The sequence below is a fragment of the Rattus norvegicus genome, chromosome 6 (genome assembly GCF_036323735.1).
Source record: "Rattus norvegicus strain BN/NHsdMcwi chromosome 6, GRCr8, whole genome shotgun sequence".
Classification (NCBI taxonomy): Eukaryota; Metazoa; Chordata; class Mammalia; order Rodentia; family Muridae; genus Rattus; species Rattus norvegicus.
This window is the reverse complement of record NC_086024.1, coordinates 79746697-79766452: the sequence shown is the minus strand read 5'-3', so window position 1 is coordinate 79766452 and position 19756 is coordinate 79746697. Positions and strand designations below refer to the sequence as shown.

General features: G+C 40.6%; 1 pseudogene; it reads right to left on the bottom strand.

Annotated features, from left to right (window-relative positions):
* Window positions 1-15048: 15048 nt before the first annotated feature.
* Window positions 15049-15167, bottom strand: LOC120093467 (small nucleolar RNA SNORA17; annotated as a pseudogene).
* Between the last annotated feature and the right edge of the window lie 4589 nt (window positions 15168-19756).

Sequence of the window (19756 nt, the reverse complement as noted above, 5' to 3'; positions counted from 1 at the left end):
GCACACCTGGCTTTAACGTGGTTGCTGGGACTCTAAGTTTAGGTCCAAATGTTTGCACAACGCATACTTTATCCCTGGGTCACCTAGCTCTGGAATTTTTTTATTTTATTTTTCTTGGAGTTTATGTATTTACATTTCAAAAGTTATCCCCTTTCCCTCCTCTCCCATATCCCCTCTCCCTGCTTCTGTGAGGGTGCTCCCACTCCCAAGCACCCACTCCCACCTCAACGCCTTGGCATTCCCCTACACTGGGGAAACAAGCCTTCACAAGACCAAGGGCTTTTTCACCTATTGATGGTGGACAATGCCATCCTCTGCTACATATGTGACTGGAGCCATGGGTCCTTCCATGTGTACTCTTTGGTTGGTGGTTTAGTCCCTGGGAGCTCTGGGGGGTTTGGTTGGTTGATATTGTTCTTCGTATGATGTTGCAAACCCCTTCAGTTCCTTGGGTCTTTTCTCTAACTCCTCCATTGGGGTCCCCTTGTTTAGTCCAATGGTTAGCTGCAACCATCCTCATCTGTATCAGTAGGGCTCTGGCAGAGTCTCTCAGGAGACACCCATATCTGGCTCCTGTCAGCAAGCACTTCTTGGTATCAGCAATAGTGACTGGCTTTGGTGCCTGCATATGGGATGGATCCCCAGGTGGGGCAGTCTCTGAATGACCTTTTCTTCAGTCCCTGCTCCATTCTTTGTCCCTGTATTTCCTCCTGTGAGAATTTTGTTCTCCCTTCTAAGAAAGAATGAAATATCCACATTTTGGTCTTCCTTCTTGAGCTTCATATGATCTGTGAATTTTTTCTTAGCTAATATCCACTTAGTGAGTGCATACCTACCATGTGTGTTCTTTTGTGACTGGGTTATCTTACTCAGGATGATATTTTCTAGGTCATTCTATTTGTCTTAAGAATTTTATGAAGTCGGGCTGGAGAGATGGCTCAGCGGTTAAGAGCACCGACTGCTCTTCCAGAGGTCATGAGTTCAATTCCCAGCAACCACATGGTGGCTCACAACCATCTGTAAAGAGATCTGATGCCCTCTTCTGGTGTATCTGAAGACAGCTACAGTGTACTTATATATAATAAATAAATAAATCTTAAAAAAAAAGAATTTTATGAAGTCATTGTTTTTAATAGCTGAGTAGTACTTCATTGGGTAAATGTACCACATTTTCTGTATCCATTCCTCTGTTGAAGGACATCTGGGTTCTTTGCAACTTCTGGCTATTATAAATAAGGCTGCAATGAACATAGTGGAGCACGTGTCTTTGTGATAGTTTGGAGCATCTTTTGGGTATATGCCCAGGAGTGGTATAGCAGGGTCCTCAAGTAGTTCCATGTCCAATTTTCTGAGGAACCTCCAGACTGATTCCCAGCTTGCAATCCCACCAACAATGGAGCAGCAACAATGGAACAGTGTTCCTCTTTCTCCACATCCTTACCACCATCTGCTGTTATCTGAGGGGTTTTTTGTTTTATTTTTATCTTAGCCATTCTGACTGGGGTGAGGTGAAATCTGAGGGTTCTTTTGATTTGCATTTCCCTGATGACTAAGGATGTTGAACATTTCTTTAGGTGTTCTCAACCATTCAGTATTCCTTAGTTAAGAAGTCTTTGTTTAACTCTGTACCCCATTTTTAATAGGGTTATTTGATTCTCTAGAATATAACTTCTTGAGTTCTTTGTATATATTGGATATTGGCCCTCTATCAGATATAGGATTGGTAAAGATCTTTTCCCAATCTGTTGGTTACCATTTGGTCCTAATGACAGTGTCCTTTGCCTTACAGAAGGTTTGCAGTTTTATGAGGATCCATTTGTTGATTCTTGATCTTAGAGCATAAGCTATTGGTGTTTTGTTCAGGAAATTTTCCCCAGTGCTCATGTATTCAAGTATCTTCCCTACTTTCTCTTCTATTAATTTGAATGTATCTGGCTTTATGTGGAGGTCCTTTATCCACTTGGACTTGAGCTTTGTAAAATAAGAATGGATCATTTTGCATTCTTCTACATGCTGACCTCCAGTTGAACCAGCACCATTTGTTGAAAAGCTGTCTGTTTTCCACTGGATGGTTTTAGCTCCTTTGTCAAAGATCAAGTGACCACAGATGTATGGGTTTATTTCTGGTCTTCAATTCTATTTCATTGATCTACCTTCCTGTCTCTGTATGAATACAATGCAGTTTTTTTTTAATCATGATTGCTCTGTAATACAGCTTGAGGTCAGGAATGGTGATTCACCTCAAAGTTCTTTTATTGTTGAGGATGGTTCTCCACTATCCAGGATGTTTTGCTTTTCCAAATGAATTTTCAAATTTCTCTTTCTAATTCTACGAAGAATTGAGTTAGAATTTTGATGGGGATTGCATCGAATCTGTAGATTGCTTTCCACAAGATGGCTATTTTTACTATATTAATCCTGCTAATCCATGAGCATGTGAGATCTTCCAATGTACTGAGATTTTCTTCAATTTCTTTCTTCAGAGAGTTAAAGTTCTTATCATACAGATCTTTCACTTGCTTTGTTAGAATCACACCAAGGTATTTTATGTTATTTGCGACTATTATGAAGGGTATCATTTCCCTAATTTCTTTCTCAGCCTGTTTATCCTTTGAATAGATAAAGGCTACTAATTTGTTTGAGTTAATTTTATACCCAGCCACTTTTCCGAAGTTCTTTATCAGGCTTAGTAGTTCTTTGGTGGAACTTTTGGGGTCACTTAAGTATGCTATCATTTCATCTGCAAATAGTGATATTTTGACTTCTTCCTTTACAATTTGTATCCCTTTGACCTCCTTTTGTTGTCTGATTGTTCTGGCTAGGACTTCGAGTACTATATTGAATAAGTAGGGAGAGAGTGAGCAGCCTTGTCTAGTCCCTGATTTTAGTGAGACTGTTTCAAATTTCTATTTAGTTTGAGGTTGGCTACTGGTTTCCTGTATATTGCTTTTACTATGTTTAGGTATGGGCCTTGAATTCCTGATGTTTCCAAGACTTTTTACATGAAGGGGTGTTGAATTTTGTCACATGCCTTCTCAGCATCTAATGAATGATCATGGGAGGTTTTTTTTTTTTCCTTGAGTTTGCTTATATAGTGGATTACATTGTTGGGTTTTTGTATATCGAAAAATCCCTGCATCCCTGGCATGAATCCTACTTGATCATGGTGAATGACAGTTTCGATGTGTTCTTGGATTCAGTTTATGAGAGTATTGGTGAGTGTTTTTGTACCAATATTCATGAGGGAATTGGTCTGAAGTTGTCTTTCTTTGTAGGGTCTTTGTGTGGCTTAAGTATAACTAATTGTGGCTTCAAAGAAAGAATTAGTGTTCCTTGTGTTTCTATTTTGTGGAATAGTTTGAAGAATATTGCTATTAGGTCTTCTATGAAGGTCTGAAAACCCATCTGGTCCTGGACTTTCTTTGATTGGGAGACTTTTAATAAATAACTGCTTCTATTTCTTTAGGGGTTATGGAACTATTTAGATGGTTTATCTGATCCTGATCTAACTTTGGTACCTGGTATCCGTCTAGAAAATTATCCACTTCCTTCCAATTTTCCGGTTTTGTTGAGTATAAGCTTTTGTAGTAGGATCTGATAAATTTTTTGATTTCCTCAGTTTCTGTTGTTATGTCTCCCTCTTCATTTCTTATTTTATTAATTTGGATACAGTCTCTCTGCCCTGTGGTTAGGCTGGCTAAGTATTTATCTATCTTGTTGATTTTCTCAAAGAACCATCTCCTGGTTTCGTTGCTTCTTTCTATGGTTCTTTTTGTTTCTACTTGGTTGATTTCAGGCCTGAGTTTGATTATTTCCTGCGCTCTACACTTCTTGAGTGAACTTGCTTCTCTTTTGTTCTGGAGCTTTCAGGTGTGCTGTCAAGCTGTTAGCGTATGCTCTCTTCAGTTTCTTTTTGGAGGCACTCAGAGCTATGAGTTTCCCTCTTAGCACTGCTTTCATTGTATCCCATAAGTCTGTGGCTTCATTTTGATTAAATTCTAAAAAGTCATTAATTTCTGTATTTCTTCATTCACCACATTGTCATTAAGTAAGAGTTGTTCAGCTCCCATGTGCATGTGGGCTTTCAGTTGTTTTTGCTGTTATTGAAGACCAGCCAGCCTTAGGCCATGGTGATCTGATAGCACGCATGGGATTATTTCAATCTCCTTATATCTATTGAGGCCTGTTCTGTGACCAATTGTATGGGCAATTTTTGGGAAGGTACCATGAGATGCTGAGAAGAAGATATATTCCTTTGATTTAGGATGAAATGTTCTATAGATATCTGTTAAATCCAATTAGTTCCTAACTTCTGTTAGTTTCTCTGTCTCTTGTTTAGTTTCTGTTTCCGTGATCTGTACATTGATGATAGTGGTGTGCTGAAGTCTCCTATTATTATGTGTGGCTCAATGTATGCTTTGAGCTTTAGAAAAGTTTCTTTTATGAATGTGGGTGCCCTTGCATTTGGAGCATAGATGTTCAGGATTGAGAGTTCATCTGGGTGGATTTTTCCTTTGAGTATAAAATGTCTTTCCTTATCTTTTTGATAACTCTTGGCTGGAAGTCGATTTTATTTGATATTAAGATGGCTACTCCAGCCTGTTTCTTAAAACCATTTGCTTTGAAAATTCTTATTCAGCCTTTTACTCTGACGTAGTCTCTGTCTTTGTCACTGAGGTGTATTTCCTGTATGCAGCAAAATGCTGGGTGCTGTTTATGTATCAAGTTTGTTAGTCTATGTCTTTTTTTATTGGGGAATTGAGTCCATTGATGTTGAGAGATATTAGGGATCAATGACAGTTGTTTCCTATTATTTCTGTCTTTAGAGTTAGAATTATGTTTGTGTGGTTATCTTCTTTTGGGTTAGTTGAATTTAGATTACTTTCTTGCTTTTCCTAGTGTGTAGTTTCCCTCCTTGTGTTGGAGTTTTTCATCTGTCATCCTTTGTAGGGCTGGATTTGTGGAAATATATTGTGAAAATTTGGTTTTGTCATGGAGTATCTTGGTTTCTCCATCTAAGGTAATTGAAAGTTTTGCTGAGTATAGTAGCCTGGGCTAGCATTTGTGTTCTCTTAGAGTCTGTATGACATCTGTCCAGGATCTTTTAGCTTTCATAGTCTCTGTTGAGAAGTCTGGTGTAATTCTGATAGGTCTGCCTTTATATGTTACTTGACCTTTTTCCCTTACTGCTTTTAATATTCTTTCTTTGCTTTGTGTATTTGGTGTTTTGACTATTATATGATGGGAGAGATTTTTTTCTGGTCCAATCTATTTGGAGTTCTGTAGGCTTCTTGTATGCTTATGGGCATCTCTTTCTTTAGGTTGGGGAAGTTTTCTTCTAAAATTTTGTTGAAAATATTTACTGGTCCTTTAAGTTGAGAATCTTCTTTCTCTTCTATACCCATTATTCTTAGGTTTGATCTTCTCATTCTGTCCTGCATGTTTTGGGTTAGGAGCTTTTTGCTTTTTGCATTTTCTTTGACTGTTGTGTCAATGTTTTCTCTGATATCTTCTGAACCTGAGATTCTCTCTTCAATATCTTGTATTCTATTTGTGATGCTTGCACCTATGACTCATGATCTTTTTCCTAGGTTTTCTATTTCCAGGGTTGTCTCCCTTTGTGATTTCTTTATTGTTTCTATTTCCATTTTTAAATCTTGGATGCTTTTGTTGAGTTCCTTCACCTGTTTGGTTATGTTATCCTGTAATTCTTTAAGGGATTCTTTAAGGGATTTTTGTGTTTCCTCTTTTTGGGCTTCTATTTGTTTACCTGTGCTGTCCTGTATTTCTTTAAGGGTCATCCTTCTTGAATTCTGAGAACTTTGCAGTCATTCTGGATGGCTTACAACCCCAGTTCCTGCTGCTGGATTAATGAAGCATAGCTATGTTTATGAGTGAGGTTGCTTTTCAGGCCATTCAGATTCTCATTTAGCTACTGTTAGCTGTTGGAGCCTGAGCAAGCCACTTAAAATTTCAAAATCTCAATTTTCTTATCTCATATGATGTGATGAAGATTGTGAATCCATTCCAATGTCTATTGTGTAATAAATTTTTAATAAATTATGACATCATCAACAACAACAAAAAAGGGGTCATCCTTCTTAAAGTCCTCTAACATCATCATGAGATGTGATTTTAGATCCAAATTTTGCTTTTCCAGTATGTTTGGATATCCAGTATTTGCATTAGTGGGAAAACTGGGCTCGATGTTGCCATAGTTGTAGTTTCTGTTGCTTAGTTTCTTGTGCTTGCCTCTTGCCATCTGTTATCTCTGATGTTAGTTGATTTTTCTGTCTCTGACCAGATCTTGTCTTGTGGGTCTGTGAGCCTGTGATCTTTGAATTGAGATCACTCCTGACAGACCAGCTCTCTGCTAGCAGGTTTTGTGTCAGAGAGCTGTGGGACAGCCCAAACTCTGGGCGCAGATGGAGACTGGAAGGGTATGTTCCTGGAGTGTCTGCTGTTGTACAGTCAATGGGAAGAATGTGGGCTGTGGGCTTAGGAGGGAGAGTGCTCCTTGCACACTAGCTCTCTTTGGGCAGGTTTTGTGTCCAAGGGCTATGGGACAGTCCAGCTCTGGGTGTAGATCTGAAATTTCTTTACTCTGAAAAACATTTGGCACTTAGTAAAACATTCCAAATGCAACAATACATTATTTAATTTGATCCTATCGACAAGCCAAACAGTTGCTTGCCTTGTTTCATGGGTCACGTAATATGCCATTACCTTTACCTGGATTGTCAGCTGGGCTGAAAGATGCATAGTGATCATACTTATGAGTCTAGTAGTTGGTCTAGCCTGTCTGATAAGGGGATATGCAGCCTCTCATCCTTCAGTAGATTGCAATGGATTTTTGTTTTTGTCACTGCTCTAAAAGAGGAAGCTCTCCCATAAATCACGGCTCCCATCAAATTCTGCCAGCCACAGCAGAGTCCACCAGATTGAAGGAGTTGGGTAAGACTTTTTCTAGCGGAAGATGGTGTGCAATGCTTTTACTGCTACTGTCTCTCGTCTGCATAATCATTTACTTCCCTCTTACAAACATCTGATGCTTAACTCCTCCCAAGCTCTCTGAAAGTTTCATGGAGCTCAAATACCTGATTCAGTACCTCATGTGGACCTGCATCAGTATGGCCAAAGCCCCTTCTATGTGGCAGCCGCTATCTAATCATCAATCAACTAAAACAAATCAAGCAAACTTAATAAGCCCCATAGTAAATAATTGGGGGAGGGTATGTCGTAAATTGACTGCAGTGCGATAAGTCAAAAGCACTTAGTGGATAATTCTATCCCATGAGCCATGTCTCCCGAGCCCTGAACTAGAGGAAGCTTGAACGGTCCCACCAACAGTGTGCACCAGCTGTACACAACAGTACTGACACCCCATCATCCCGAGTCCAGCTGAGTCTATCATTGCCTTAATCTAAGGGAAATCAGCAGGGAGAAATTTGTCCAGAAAACAATGATACAGGCATGAGCTTTGAGTTGTCAGTCAGAGTCGTTCAGGAGATTCCCAAACGCTAAAGGCTGTTGCTGTTGGTTGCCTCACAGTGGTGGAAGGTAAGTTCATGTTGCTGAAGACATCATATATTTCAGGCATAGGACACAGAGGACTTGAGCTGGACCCAAGCTGAACGTCTCCTCCCTGAGGACTAGCTCGTGTGGTAACAGAATATGCTTCCAAAGGAGGAAAGTAAAGAACAGTCCTCCAGGGCCTGTGAACTGCAGCAATGGTCAGCATAGCACAGTAACCCTATAGCAACAATAGCACCATGTATGCCTTAGAGGAAGCCAACAACTCTCTCTGCCTGTACAGCAGGAGGGAAGCCTAGTTAACTACCCAGGGCCAGGGAAGCCGCAGGTCTTAGAGGAGAGCCTACAACTGCCACTTTACTAACCTAGTCAGTACTTAGCCCTGACATTATTCAATTCACAGCAGGTAAAATGTAGTTAATAACACACACACAGACACACAGGCAGGCAGGTAGACATGCATGCATGCACACACGCATGCACGCACACGTGTGTAACAGCAATTAAAGAGGCGATGAAAATGGGGTTATACATGGAAGGGTTTGGAAGAAGGAAAAGGAAGAGGAGAAAGACATAATTAGATTATAATTTCAAAAAAAGTAAACAGTATCGAAATAAAAATCTCTGGTACAGGTACTAGCATAGTTTTGTTGATTTCTAGCTATCTTTTTCCATCTGAAGAGACACAGTTCTTTATTCAGCTTATGACATTACTCTTATTATAACCTTAATTATCTCTTCTGTTTCAAGCACCCCAAGTTTCTTTATTAGTACTGACTACACATATGCAGGCCACTGACTTCTGGCTTACGTTTTTATTTTTATTCTCTATCATTCTCCTTTGTGATTTCACCAGAGCTGTCACTTATCCATTATGTATCACTAGCTTGGATGTTGGTTCTTTAACCTACCAGGTAAAGACAATATGTTAGGATTCTGAATGCGCGAGCCACCACAAAGGAGCAGTTGTTAAGTTCATTGAGGAAATCTGACCGTGTTGTGGGCAGCAGTTGATACTCACACATCTTCCTAGGCGTGTTAATGGGTTTATAGACAAATTTTCAATAGAAAGAAATAAAGAAAGTCTTTATGGATCAGAGACAGCACAATACTTTACAGGTAAAATCATGATAGGTTTTAGGTTTGCTCTAAAATAATCTAATAAAAAATTGAGTTGAGGAAGATAGATTTGAGAAGGACACAAAATGTTAGCAATTGTCTTAACTGGGTAGTGAGTAGATGGTGGCTTTTGTATCAATCTATGTATTCTGGGGTTTTAAAAGGCCTGATTGTGTGCTGTTAAATAGAAACTTAAGGTGCATCGCTCCCCTGTTAATTTTTTACCTTATGCCACCCTGCTTTAATATTTCTGCATCTCGATACCCCCCTCCAACTGTCTCCTGCTATATCTCGTGTATTATGTCTTATTTCAGAAAAGTTTAAGCCTTCCTTTTTATTTCCCTAGATTGATACACCACCTTTGCTGGAAATCTTTTCCCACCGCACTTGAAGCTACCTTCTGCAGTTTGCACTTTTCAGTATCCATCCCTTTCCCTTAAGTTAGTTACTCCCTTCCTGTGCATAAGCCCTGAAGGTATGGGTTTTGCTCCCTCGCCGCCCCCCCCCAAACAACAAACGATATCAGGGTACACGTTTCCTCGTTATCACCTCGGTTAGAGTTTCTATTTTGGTCCAAGTCTGGTTAATATAAATTTTAGTCAGCCAGAATCTTAGGGTGCCAAAGGATGCAGAAAGACTGAAAGCTCTAGGCAAAGGAATCCCTCCTCTGGCTATCCCTCCACTGTGACTAATGAGGCTACTATACTGGAAACCGAAAGCTAGTACTCTGCTTCTAGTTGGCCAGCTACTCAGTTAAATCCAAGTGTTTTGCAAAGGCTCCTTGATGCTGTTGCCAGCTCCAGGGGTCTTGGGGCCCCACCACTTGACCAACCTGTTCTCAGAGGTTTCCTATGGCCATTCCTTTTGATAATGCTGATGTACACTACTGAAACAGAACCCGAGTGGGCTCCATGGAAACAACCCCGTCTGTGATGGCTTTGTGCCAACTGGCTATGCTGAACTCAATTTTCAGAACTCTTTTTCCTGGATGTTTGCAGTTTGAGTGAGCTCCACGGGCATTCTTGTATGAGGTTTAAAGGGTGAATGTGGAGCTTCGGCCACTTTTAAAACTCACACACACAGTCAGCCACCCCGTGGCTCATCTTGGTTTGCCGGACCTCGGTCTTCTGAATTCTATCCAAGCTTCACCAGCTCCCAGGACAGGAGTTAGCTCCATGACTGAAGGTACAGGCAGGGCACCTATGCCATGAAAGCTTAGTGAAAATGACTGCTTTCAATTCATCCCTGAAGGCTTCACATCATGCTACATGGTCCAGCTTCCCTTTTCTCTCCTACACATCACACTTGCCTTTCTTCCTCTGCAGGTTATGTTAGGAATTTCAAACCTTAATACTAGGTAAAATTAATCTTTACAGAGACTATAGGCTAGTTTTTGCAATAGATGTCAAGTCCTGTAAAACAATGCTGTGTACATAATATATATTGTATATTATAAATTTTCTTTAGTCAATCTAGGATTTAGTTGCATCTAGGATGCAAGAGAGGGATACAGAAATACTGAAAACTATAGATAGAAGAATATATATGGGGTGTATTGATATATACTATATTATATATGAAGCTTATAACTCAGTTGATCTCTTATCCATCTGCTAGTTTGTCTATTCATCACCAATTTAACATCTATTTAATCTTTATGCCTTTATATCCTATGCTTCTTAGTAGTGTTCTGGATTCTTATATTAAATCTCAAAAAAAACCCAAAAATCAAAAATAACCCAAACAAATAAAACAAACAACAAAAAGAAAAATAAGGTCTTTTCAGATAATAAGAGGTATAGATGTCACCACCATCAGACTTAAACTACAAGGTATTTAAGGAAGTTCTGAGGAAAACAGGGTCCACCCAAAAGAATGAGAAGTGCCCCAGGATGTTAGTTTATGAGTAGGTACAAAAGGTGGTTTTTTGTGGCTTTAAATTTTTAATAATCGATGGTTTTCTGCACACACAGAAATAAAACATAGAATAACACAAATTGTGTGAAGGAAAAGCAAACTCTAACTTTTGCAAGCCGTACGTGAAGTGTTGTTTGAAAGTAAGCTACAAGAGGCCCTGAGAAATGCTTCAGCAGTGAGGAAGGAGCACTGGCTGCTTTTCCAGATGGCCCAGGACTGATTGCAGCAGCCAAATGGTGGCTCAGGACCATCTGTAACTCCTGTTCCAGGGCATCCAATGCCCTCTTCTGCCCTGCATGGCATTATGTGCACATGGTGCCCATGCATATATGCAAAAGAAAGCAAACCATGGTAAATTAATGATGCTTTTCCCCCCAGAGACAAGGTTTCACTGTGCAACAGTCCTGACTGTTCTGGAACTCACTTTATAGGCCAGGCTGGCCTCTAACTCTCAGAGATCCACTTCCCACACCCAGCTCTAAAGATGCATATTTTAATGCTATATATACCACTTGTAAGAAGAGCGACAGAACTGGTAATGATAACATTGAAATATAATATTTTAAATTCTCAAGTGATAAAGGCTGAAAAGAGAAAGAAAAGACAAAGGAAAGGAAAAATATTGGATGGATGCTAGTTTGGTAATATTTGAAATTACTATAAATACAACCAGGGCAGAGATGTAACTCAGTGGTAGAAGTACAGAGCCTTGGGTTTAATCATTCGCGCTATAAGTCAAAAAGTCCAAATATATGTATGTGTGTGTGTGGTCAGATATACATGCACACACATACATATTAAACATTTATACCATATATATTTATACATATCTGTGCATATATTATATGTACATATATTACATATACATGACACATTTTCGTGGTCAAATCTTTTAAAATCTGCTAATCCAAGAAATACTTTTATTTAATGGTAGTAATTAAGATATTTATGCCAACAATAGTAACAATCTTGACTACATCTTGAGTACTATAACCAAACTCTGAGTGGGGAACTCCCTCCTGGTGTCTAATAACACAGAATCATAAAGCTGTGTGTAGACTGTGTGCTTTTGATCATGTACCTGATCCCCACCCCACCCTGTGCTATTTCCCACTCTGCTTCTCAGATCAGACGCTTTCTATTGATCTATTTTCAAGTTGTTCTGCTGTTTCCAATTTCCTCTTCATCTCATACAGTGATTGAACCTTTTCATGTAAGATGTTACAGTTTTACTTCCCAAATTTCTACTGGATTTTAAAAACAGGTTCTATTTACTTGATAGCATTCCCTATTTGTTTAGTTGCTGTTGAAATATTTTGTCTTTGGATATGAATATATAAGAGAGGGTTGGAGGGGGGCTGGAGAGATGGCTCAGTGGTTAAGAGCACTGACTGCTCTTCCTGAGGTCCTGAGTTCAAATCCCAGCAACCACATGGTGGCTCACAACCATCTGTAATGAGATCTGATGCCCTCTTCTGGTGTGTCTGAAGGCAGCTACAGTGTACTCATATACAATAAAATAAAAATCTTAAAAAAAATAAGTTTAAAAAAAAGAGAGGGTTGGAGTGAGAAGGAAGGAAAGAGAGAGAACACATTTAATACACTTTGCTGCTATTTCCAAACCTTGGTCACCTTGAGGTATGTTTTGATTAACTGTATTGTCTTATCTTAGGAATTATTAGGAATCATTTCATGTTTTGTATGCTGGTATTTTTATTACAACATGCCATTAGATGAATATATTTTAGAATGCCTGAATTCTTCTACTTCTAGGATTTTAGATAGTCTTTCTGCCTCCAACTACAATGCTTGATATTTCACATAAACGCTCTGGCCCTTTGGCTTGTCTTCCATGTGTCCGTGCTGGGCGCTGCACATGAAGCAGCGTTTGGAGGTAATTCTCACCTAGTGAATGCTCCCTCTATTCATCATTATGCCTGCTTTGAACAACCTGCCTTCAAGTAATGACAGGTGCATATGTGCCTCTGTGCACGTGCGTGTGTGTGTGTGTGTGTGTGTGTGTGTGTGTGTGAGCCTATGTGCATGTGTGTATGTGCATGTGTGTGTAACTGTGTGTGCCTATGTGTATGCTTCTCTGTATATGTATGTACTGTGTGTGCCTATGTGTGTGTGTGTATGTGCTTCTGTGTGTGCATGCATGCACATGCGTGTGTGTGTTTGTTTGTTGTTTGTTGTGTGTGTTTGTGTGTATGTGTATATGTATGTGTACCGTGTGTGCCTGTGTGTGTATGAGTGTTCCCTAGGCTGTGTAACTTATCTTGGAGGGGCCTAGCCTGGTATAAGGTGTTTTTTACTACTATAATCCACTCAAACATATACACTTAAAAAACAAGTGTTCGGTGCTTCTTGTGCACTCTGAAGCTTGAGAGCTGCTGTGTTAGACAAACTCCTGTGTTTAACTTTGTCTTCTGAGAAGTTATTTTCCTTACTCCAAAGAAGTTCAGCTCTTCAGGTACATTAGTCACTCTCCTCTAAAGCTGTAAGAAAAGTACTGTAAGCCTGGTGGCAATATTTCCTCCAGAGTGAGTTTGTTCAGTGCTATTTCCACAAAGTGACTGGCAATTGTTAGCTGAAACTCGGGGAAACATTGTAACAGAGTAGAAACAGCAGTGCTAGATCATAGTGCCTTGGCTTCAAATGTGGTAATGTAGAAATCCAGTAATGTAAAAATACCTGGATGACTCCTTACATGGTAATAAAAGTTGTGTGTATAATTTGATAGAGCAATTACATACACATTAATGTTTAGGAGTTGGGCTAGAAGAAAGGGGGAGCAATGCAAAAGTCTGTGTAGAAGGTAGATTCCAAATTATCTTCCTAATAACTCTCAGGTTCTGAGATGTGAGTGGAGGATGGACAGAGATTGCTCCTTGTTTGGTTTTGGTTTTGCAATACGATCACCTTCTACAACTAAGGCTGTCAGCCCTCCTGCCTCACCCTCCCAACTTCTGGGATTACAAGTCATACCCAGCTGAGAATTCTTTAATGTTTTTCTTCAATTAGGCCATGACTTCTCTTCTGTTATAGAATTCATGTTCACAACAAAACCTTGCTCTGGTACTTATTAGCTATGTAATATCCATCAATCTGGATCTTGGTTAAAAACTGGGGAAATGGGCCAGCGAGATGGCTCGGTGGCTCCGAGCATGCTCTGTTTTTGCACTCTTCTCGTTTCTGCCCTCTGCCCTTGCAACGTGTGTCCTAGTGTGTCCCACAGTATACCCTTTTGCCCAAACTTCTTTGCTTGCAAATGTCCATTGCAATGCCCATGGGTCTGGTACAAGGATTCTGGCTTCTGCTACACTCAACACTGGATTCTTACTGGGACTCCCTTGGGCATCTCATTGGTGCCATGTGTTAGAGATCCTGTAGTTTTGGTTCTATAGAGCTGTCTCCTTCATGCACTCTGGAAATTCATCCATGGGGTATATGATGGTGGAGGGGGGCCCATTCAAACCCCTGAAACTGGCCCAGAGAGGTATCTGGGCTGGTGAGCTCTGGGCTTTCCTGCTCTCATGGCCTTGGGGTCAGCTCACTAGCAATCCTCACTACCAGTGTACCTTCTGCCCAAATAAGGTGCTGGGCCCACTCTCTCAAATGAAGGGGGTACATCTTACCTTTGACTATGTTACCACAAGGCAGACAAGTACAGGGCCAGCTCTCCCATGCTCATGCCTTCAGGGCCATCTTACTTATGCCTCCACTACCAGAGTCAACTCTTGTGCTGCCCAGGCAAAGTGCAGGGCCTGCTCTCCCAAATGCTGCAGCTGTGGAGGGGCAGGGCCAGCCCTCCTTCTCGCATGCCAGCAGGCCCACTTCTTTCTCAATGCCCAGGTGAGGACTGGGGCCATTTCTGCACAGCCTTCAGATATCAACATGTCCTAAGGCAGCAGACCAGACCAAGGATGTCACTTGGCCTTTGGTGGCAACAGATCCCTGCTGTTTCAAGGCTGTGAACCCAGATATGGCTCACCAGTGGCAGCACAAGCCAGGACCCCACCATGTTCTAGGTAGCATCACCAGCAACTCACATCAGGATGTTCCTCACTACCTTCAAGTCTCCAGTTCTGCCTCCCTTCATTGTACCCATATCCTTCTGTTTCTCTTTCTCTTCCATTTCTCCACCACTTACTTGCTCCTCTTAGAGGGAACCAGGGTCTCCGAGTGTCTGGAGTTTTCTCAGGAGTGGTCTCTGGAGTGCTATGCCCTGCTCTTGTATTATGGCATCGGGCAAGGGTCATCTTGGGGATGGTTTTCCCCCCAGCCCCAAGTGTGTGCATGACCAGTGGTCATCCCAGGACAGCTCCTTGTCCAGGCCCCATGGTGCCAGTCTGATGGTCATCTTGGTTGGGTCCCAGGCAGGGTTCTTCTAGCCTTTGACTTGCTCTCAGTTCTGGGAAGTTTGGGGGGCTGTGCAGCACAGGACTGGTGGGTGCCTCAGGCTCACTCTTTTCAGGGAGTGTTAGGCTGCTAATCATTCAGGAGATCACATGTCAGACCACTGAGTGTAGACGTTGCCTCTCTGCCACTGACCGATGTACATGTGACACAGCAGTCACACCCGCAATGCACGCACACACTTTTAAATCTTTAAAAATAAACCTTCCAGTTGTCATGGTGATGCAGGCCTATAATTTTATGCTCACAAGGCTTTGAAGAAGAGTTTAAGCAAGAGTTTAAGAAGAGCTACACAATGAGAATCTGTCTTAAAATATAAAACAGTGTTGAAGAGATGATCCGGTGAGTGAAACTGTTAAAAGGTGCTTACCTGGGATCCACGGTAAAAGCCAGATGGATGGAGTAGCACATTTCCAAAGCACACAGGCACACAGGCACACAGACACACAGGCACACAGACACACAGACACACAGACACACAAACACACAGACAAACATACACAGAGAGACACAGAAACACACAGACACTGACACACACAGACAGACAGACACACAGATAAACACACAGACAGATAGACACACAGACACACACACAGAGAGAGAGAGAGGGAGAGAGAGAGAGAGAGAAGAGAATTAATTTTTTTTTCATATCAAAATCTGGATGGAGTTTGTGGAAACTCTAGTGAACCTTTCACAATACTCCTTGATCTTGTACATCCCTGGAGACAGTGGAAACCAGAAGACAATGGAACATCTTTAAGGTGATGAGAGGAAAATTATGCTGTCACCTAGTGTGGTGGATTGAATATGTTTGACCCAGAAAGTGGCACTATTAATAGGTGTGGCCTTGTTGGAAGAAGTGTGTCATTGTGGACATGGGCTTTAAGACCCTCCTCTTAGTTGCCTGGAAGCCAATCTAATCCTGCTTGCCTTCAGAACAACATGTAGAACTCTCAGTTCCTCCAGCACCATGCTTGCCTGGATGCTGCCTTGTTCCTGCCTTGATGATAATGGACTGAACCTCTGAACCTGTATGCTAGCCCCAATTAAATGCTATCCTTATAAGAGGTGCCTTGGTCATGGATGGTGTCTCTTCATAGCAGTAAACCCTAACTAAGACACCTGTAGTCCTATACCTAACATGTCTTTGAAAAATAAAGATTAAATAAAAACATTTTCAAATGTGCAAAGTCTGAAAGTGAAGGAGCTGCTGGCTGCTGGGAAAGGGAGAATCAGTGTGTGCCCCAGATAGATTGCTTATGCTCTAGTGGATGGCCCGACACTCTGCACGTGACCAGCACTAATTGGACAAAATAAAACAAACAAAAAGTTAAAGAAGTGGTGCTTTCCTTTAATCCCAGCACTTGTGAGGCATAGCCTGGCATAGCTCTATGATGTAAAGGCCAGTCAGGTCTACAAAGTGATCTGGAGGCCAGCCATAGCTACTGAATGATGCTGTGTCAAAAATTGAAAGAGAATATGAAAGTGCAAGGGAAATGTTTCCGGATGGAATGAGGGAGTTGGCAGGGAGTCAGAGGTGGATATTATCAAAACATTTTGTCTATATGTTTGAAATTCTCAAATGATAAAATATTAATATATATCAGATCATTGATTAAGTGCCAAGCTTCATCACACACATGCACACAGTTATTTACTTATTTTAGACACAGGGTCTTACTATATATCCCAAATTGGCCTAGACCTTGCCATCTTCTTGCCTAAGGCTCCCAATGCTGAGATAGTCATGTACCATAGGAACTAGCTGTATATCATGTGACATAGAAACCAGCTGTATATTTTGCTAAAATAACGCTGATTTCCAGGATCGAATCAAGGGACAAGAACATTTATAAATATACGCTTATAAAATAATTGGCACGCACCTTTAATCCCAGCACTCAGGAGGCAGAGACAGGAGGATTTATGAGTTCAAGGCCAACCTGGTCTACAGAGCAAATTGCAGGACAGCCAGGGCTATGAAAATCCAAAATAAATTAATAAATTGGTAATACTATTACTACTACTACTACTACTACTACTACTAAATGAATTGTATAAATTACAATATAATTATTGTATGTATTTATATATTTACAAAATATACCTTATCTAAAATTTTTAATGTAAAATTAAGACAACACTAAAAATGTAGAAAAGCTTTTTTCTTTTTCTTTTTGGTGTAAAATAGGGAATGCCTTTGTTTTATGAAGCTAGAAGGGATTTTGAAATTTTCCAATGAGAAACTCATCTAATAACTTCATGTTGACTTTTTTTTTTTTTTTTTTTTTTTTTGGCCTCAGTTCAGCCATAGGTCGAATTACTAGATTGAGATACACCATCTCTTCTGGAACATAGTATGATCTACCTCTAATTTAAACTCGACTTTTGCTGTCACAGCCTGCTTGGATTAGAATGCTGGAAAGGGCTGACTCACTGACAGAAGGCTTGGAGAGGACAGACAGAGAGGACCAGTAGCCTCCTCTCCACTCTCAGTCTCATCCCCTTTGTCTTTGGGGCATGTAGGGCAGCCACATATGGAGGACTGACTGAGTGCACTCTTGCAGACCCAGATAACACTGTTTTCCTTCTCACTGATCTCAGCACCCTGCTTGGGAATCTGTAGAAAAACACTCAAAAGTAATTCTTCTCACAGAAAAAATAATTCTAGCAAGAAATAAGGGTTTACAAAGGGAATGGAAATTCAGGAGTAGTGACTATGTGTGTGGTATGAAAGACTCTAGTATTTAGAAGTCTTTGAGAGGTAACTGTGAGGGCTGGTGAGATGGCTCAGTTCTCAGAGTCCGTGTCCAGTGGCTCACAACCACCTGCGTCAGGAAAACTGGCTTCCCTCTGCCAGACAGTGGGAGTTTGCACTCACATGCACACACCACTACCCAGACACACGCATGTGCACACAGTAAACATAAAATTTTATTTTCATGTAAATATAAAAATAAAATAAGTCTCTAGAATAGAAACACACAAAAAAGCTAACTGTGGAAAATAAAGGCAGTAAACATTTGCTGTAGAGTTTATATTTAGAAGTATGACATATAGCATCAATAATACAAAACCTGGAAGGGAGGAAACAGACGTATGTGGTTGCCATGTTCCAGTACAACATGGAGAGGTTTAGTACTTGATGGTAGACTATGACAAACAATACCAAAGCAACTACAGAAAAGGACAGAAAGTTAGAATTTATGTTCTATTTGTTTCTTATATTACTTTGTTTGTGTTTTGTGACAAGGTTTACTATGTAGACCAAGCAGGCCTCGGACTCAGATGTCTGCCTATCTCTCTTCGGAGTGTGGGCATTAAAGGTGTGTGTCCCATACTAGACTAAGAATTTTTGCAGAAGCTAAAAGAAATGGTAAGAAAAACTCAATCTAAAAAAAAATGACAAGAAAAGAGAATATAGGTGATGTCTCACGTAGAATAGAGACAGCAAGATGGCAGATTTCAACCCAATAGTACCAGTGCTGAGGATGTAGCTCAGTGGTAGAGCCCATTCAAGGCCTCAGGTTAAGTACTCAGCACCTCCCCCTCTACACATGCAAAACAATAAGCCTAATCACATAAATGAAACTACCATAGGCATTCCAACTACAGGTAAACAGGCGAAGACCGCCAACGACACACAATAAATAAGGAAAAGCAAAATTCAGTATCTGCTACTCGCAAGAACCCACACTAATTATACAGAAATGAAAGGAGGAAGATAGCTATTCCAGTCTAATAGTAAAAAGAAATCTATATCCGTATTTAAAGAAAAAAAAAAGACTTCTGAAAGTGGTGAGCCATAAGGGAGAAAAGCAGGCTCATTCCACAGCAATAAAACCCTGAATTCCAGAGGCCCTGGCAAGTCTAAATGTTTATACGACTCATGAAAGAATTACAAAATAGACAGAGCCAACGCTGTTAGAACTACAAGAGCAGAGGAGCTCACAGTTACAGCTGGGGATGTCTACATCTCTGTCAATGACTGATGGAACAAGTGGGCAGAATTACAGCAAGTGTCTGAAGCAAGCTGACCCAAATGACAGTTATAGAACACTCCGTCCCACAACAGCGGGGTAAACGTGAGATGCCAATGTATGCATCTGCCAAGATAGGTCACATTCTGGGACACTGACTAAATCCCCTGCAACTTTGAAAAGATTCCGCCCAGATAAAAAATAATCACTCCGATCACAATAAAATCAAACAAATGATTAATAACCGCAGTCTCTCTGGAAAGACCACAGATGTTTAAAAGTTAAAGAGGTTAAATTACATAACTTATGTCAAAAGACTTCGGAGAAAGCAGATCCCAGCACTCAGGAGGCTGAGAAAAGTCAGGCGCCCTAGACACAGCGAAGAGCATAAGTTTAAAGCCAGTGCACACTGTATAGCTAGGTCTGGTTAAAAAATAATGCAGATGAATCTTCAGTTTGTGTCAACAGAAAGAGTGGGAGTCTAAGGTATACAGACTTCTCCAGGTATTTGTTTTTTGAAGTTATTTTTTAAGAGTTATTTATTTTATTTATACAAGTACACTGACGCTGTCTTCAGACACACCAGAAGAGGGCATCAGATCCCATTACAAGTGGTTGTGAGCCACCATGTGGTTGCTGGGAATTGAACTCAGATCCTCTGGAAGAGCAGTCAGTGCTCTTAACCACTGAACCATCTCCTCAGCCCCTCCAGGTAGTTGTTTTTTAAGTATATTTTTATTTGTGTTTGAGAAATATGACATATGAAATGTGTTTTGATCAATTAACCC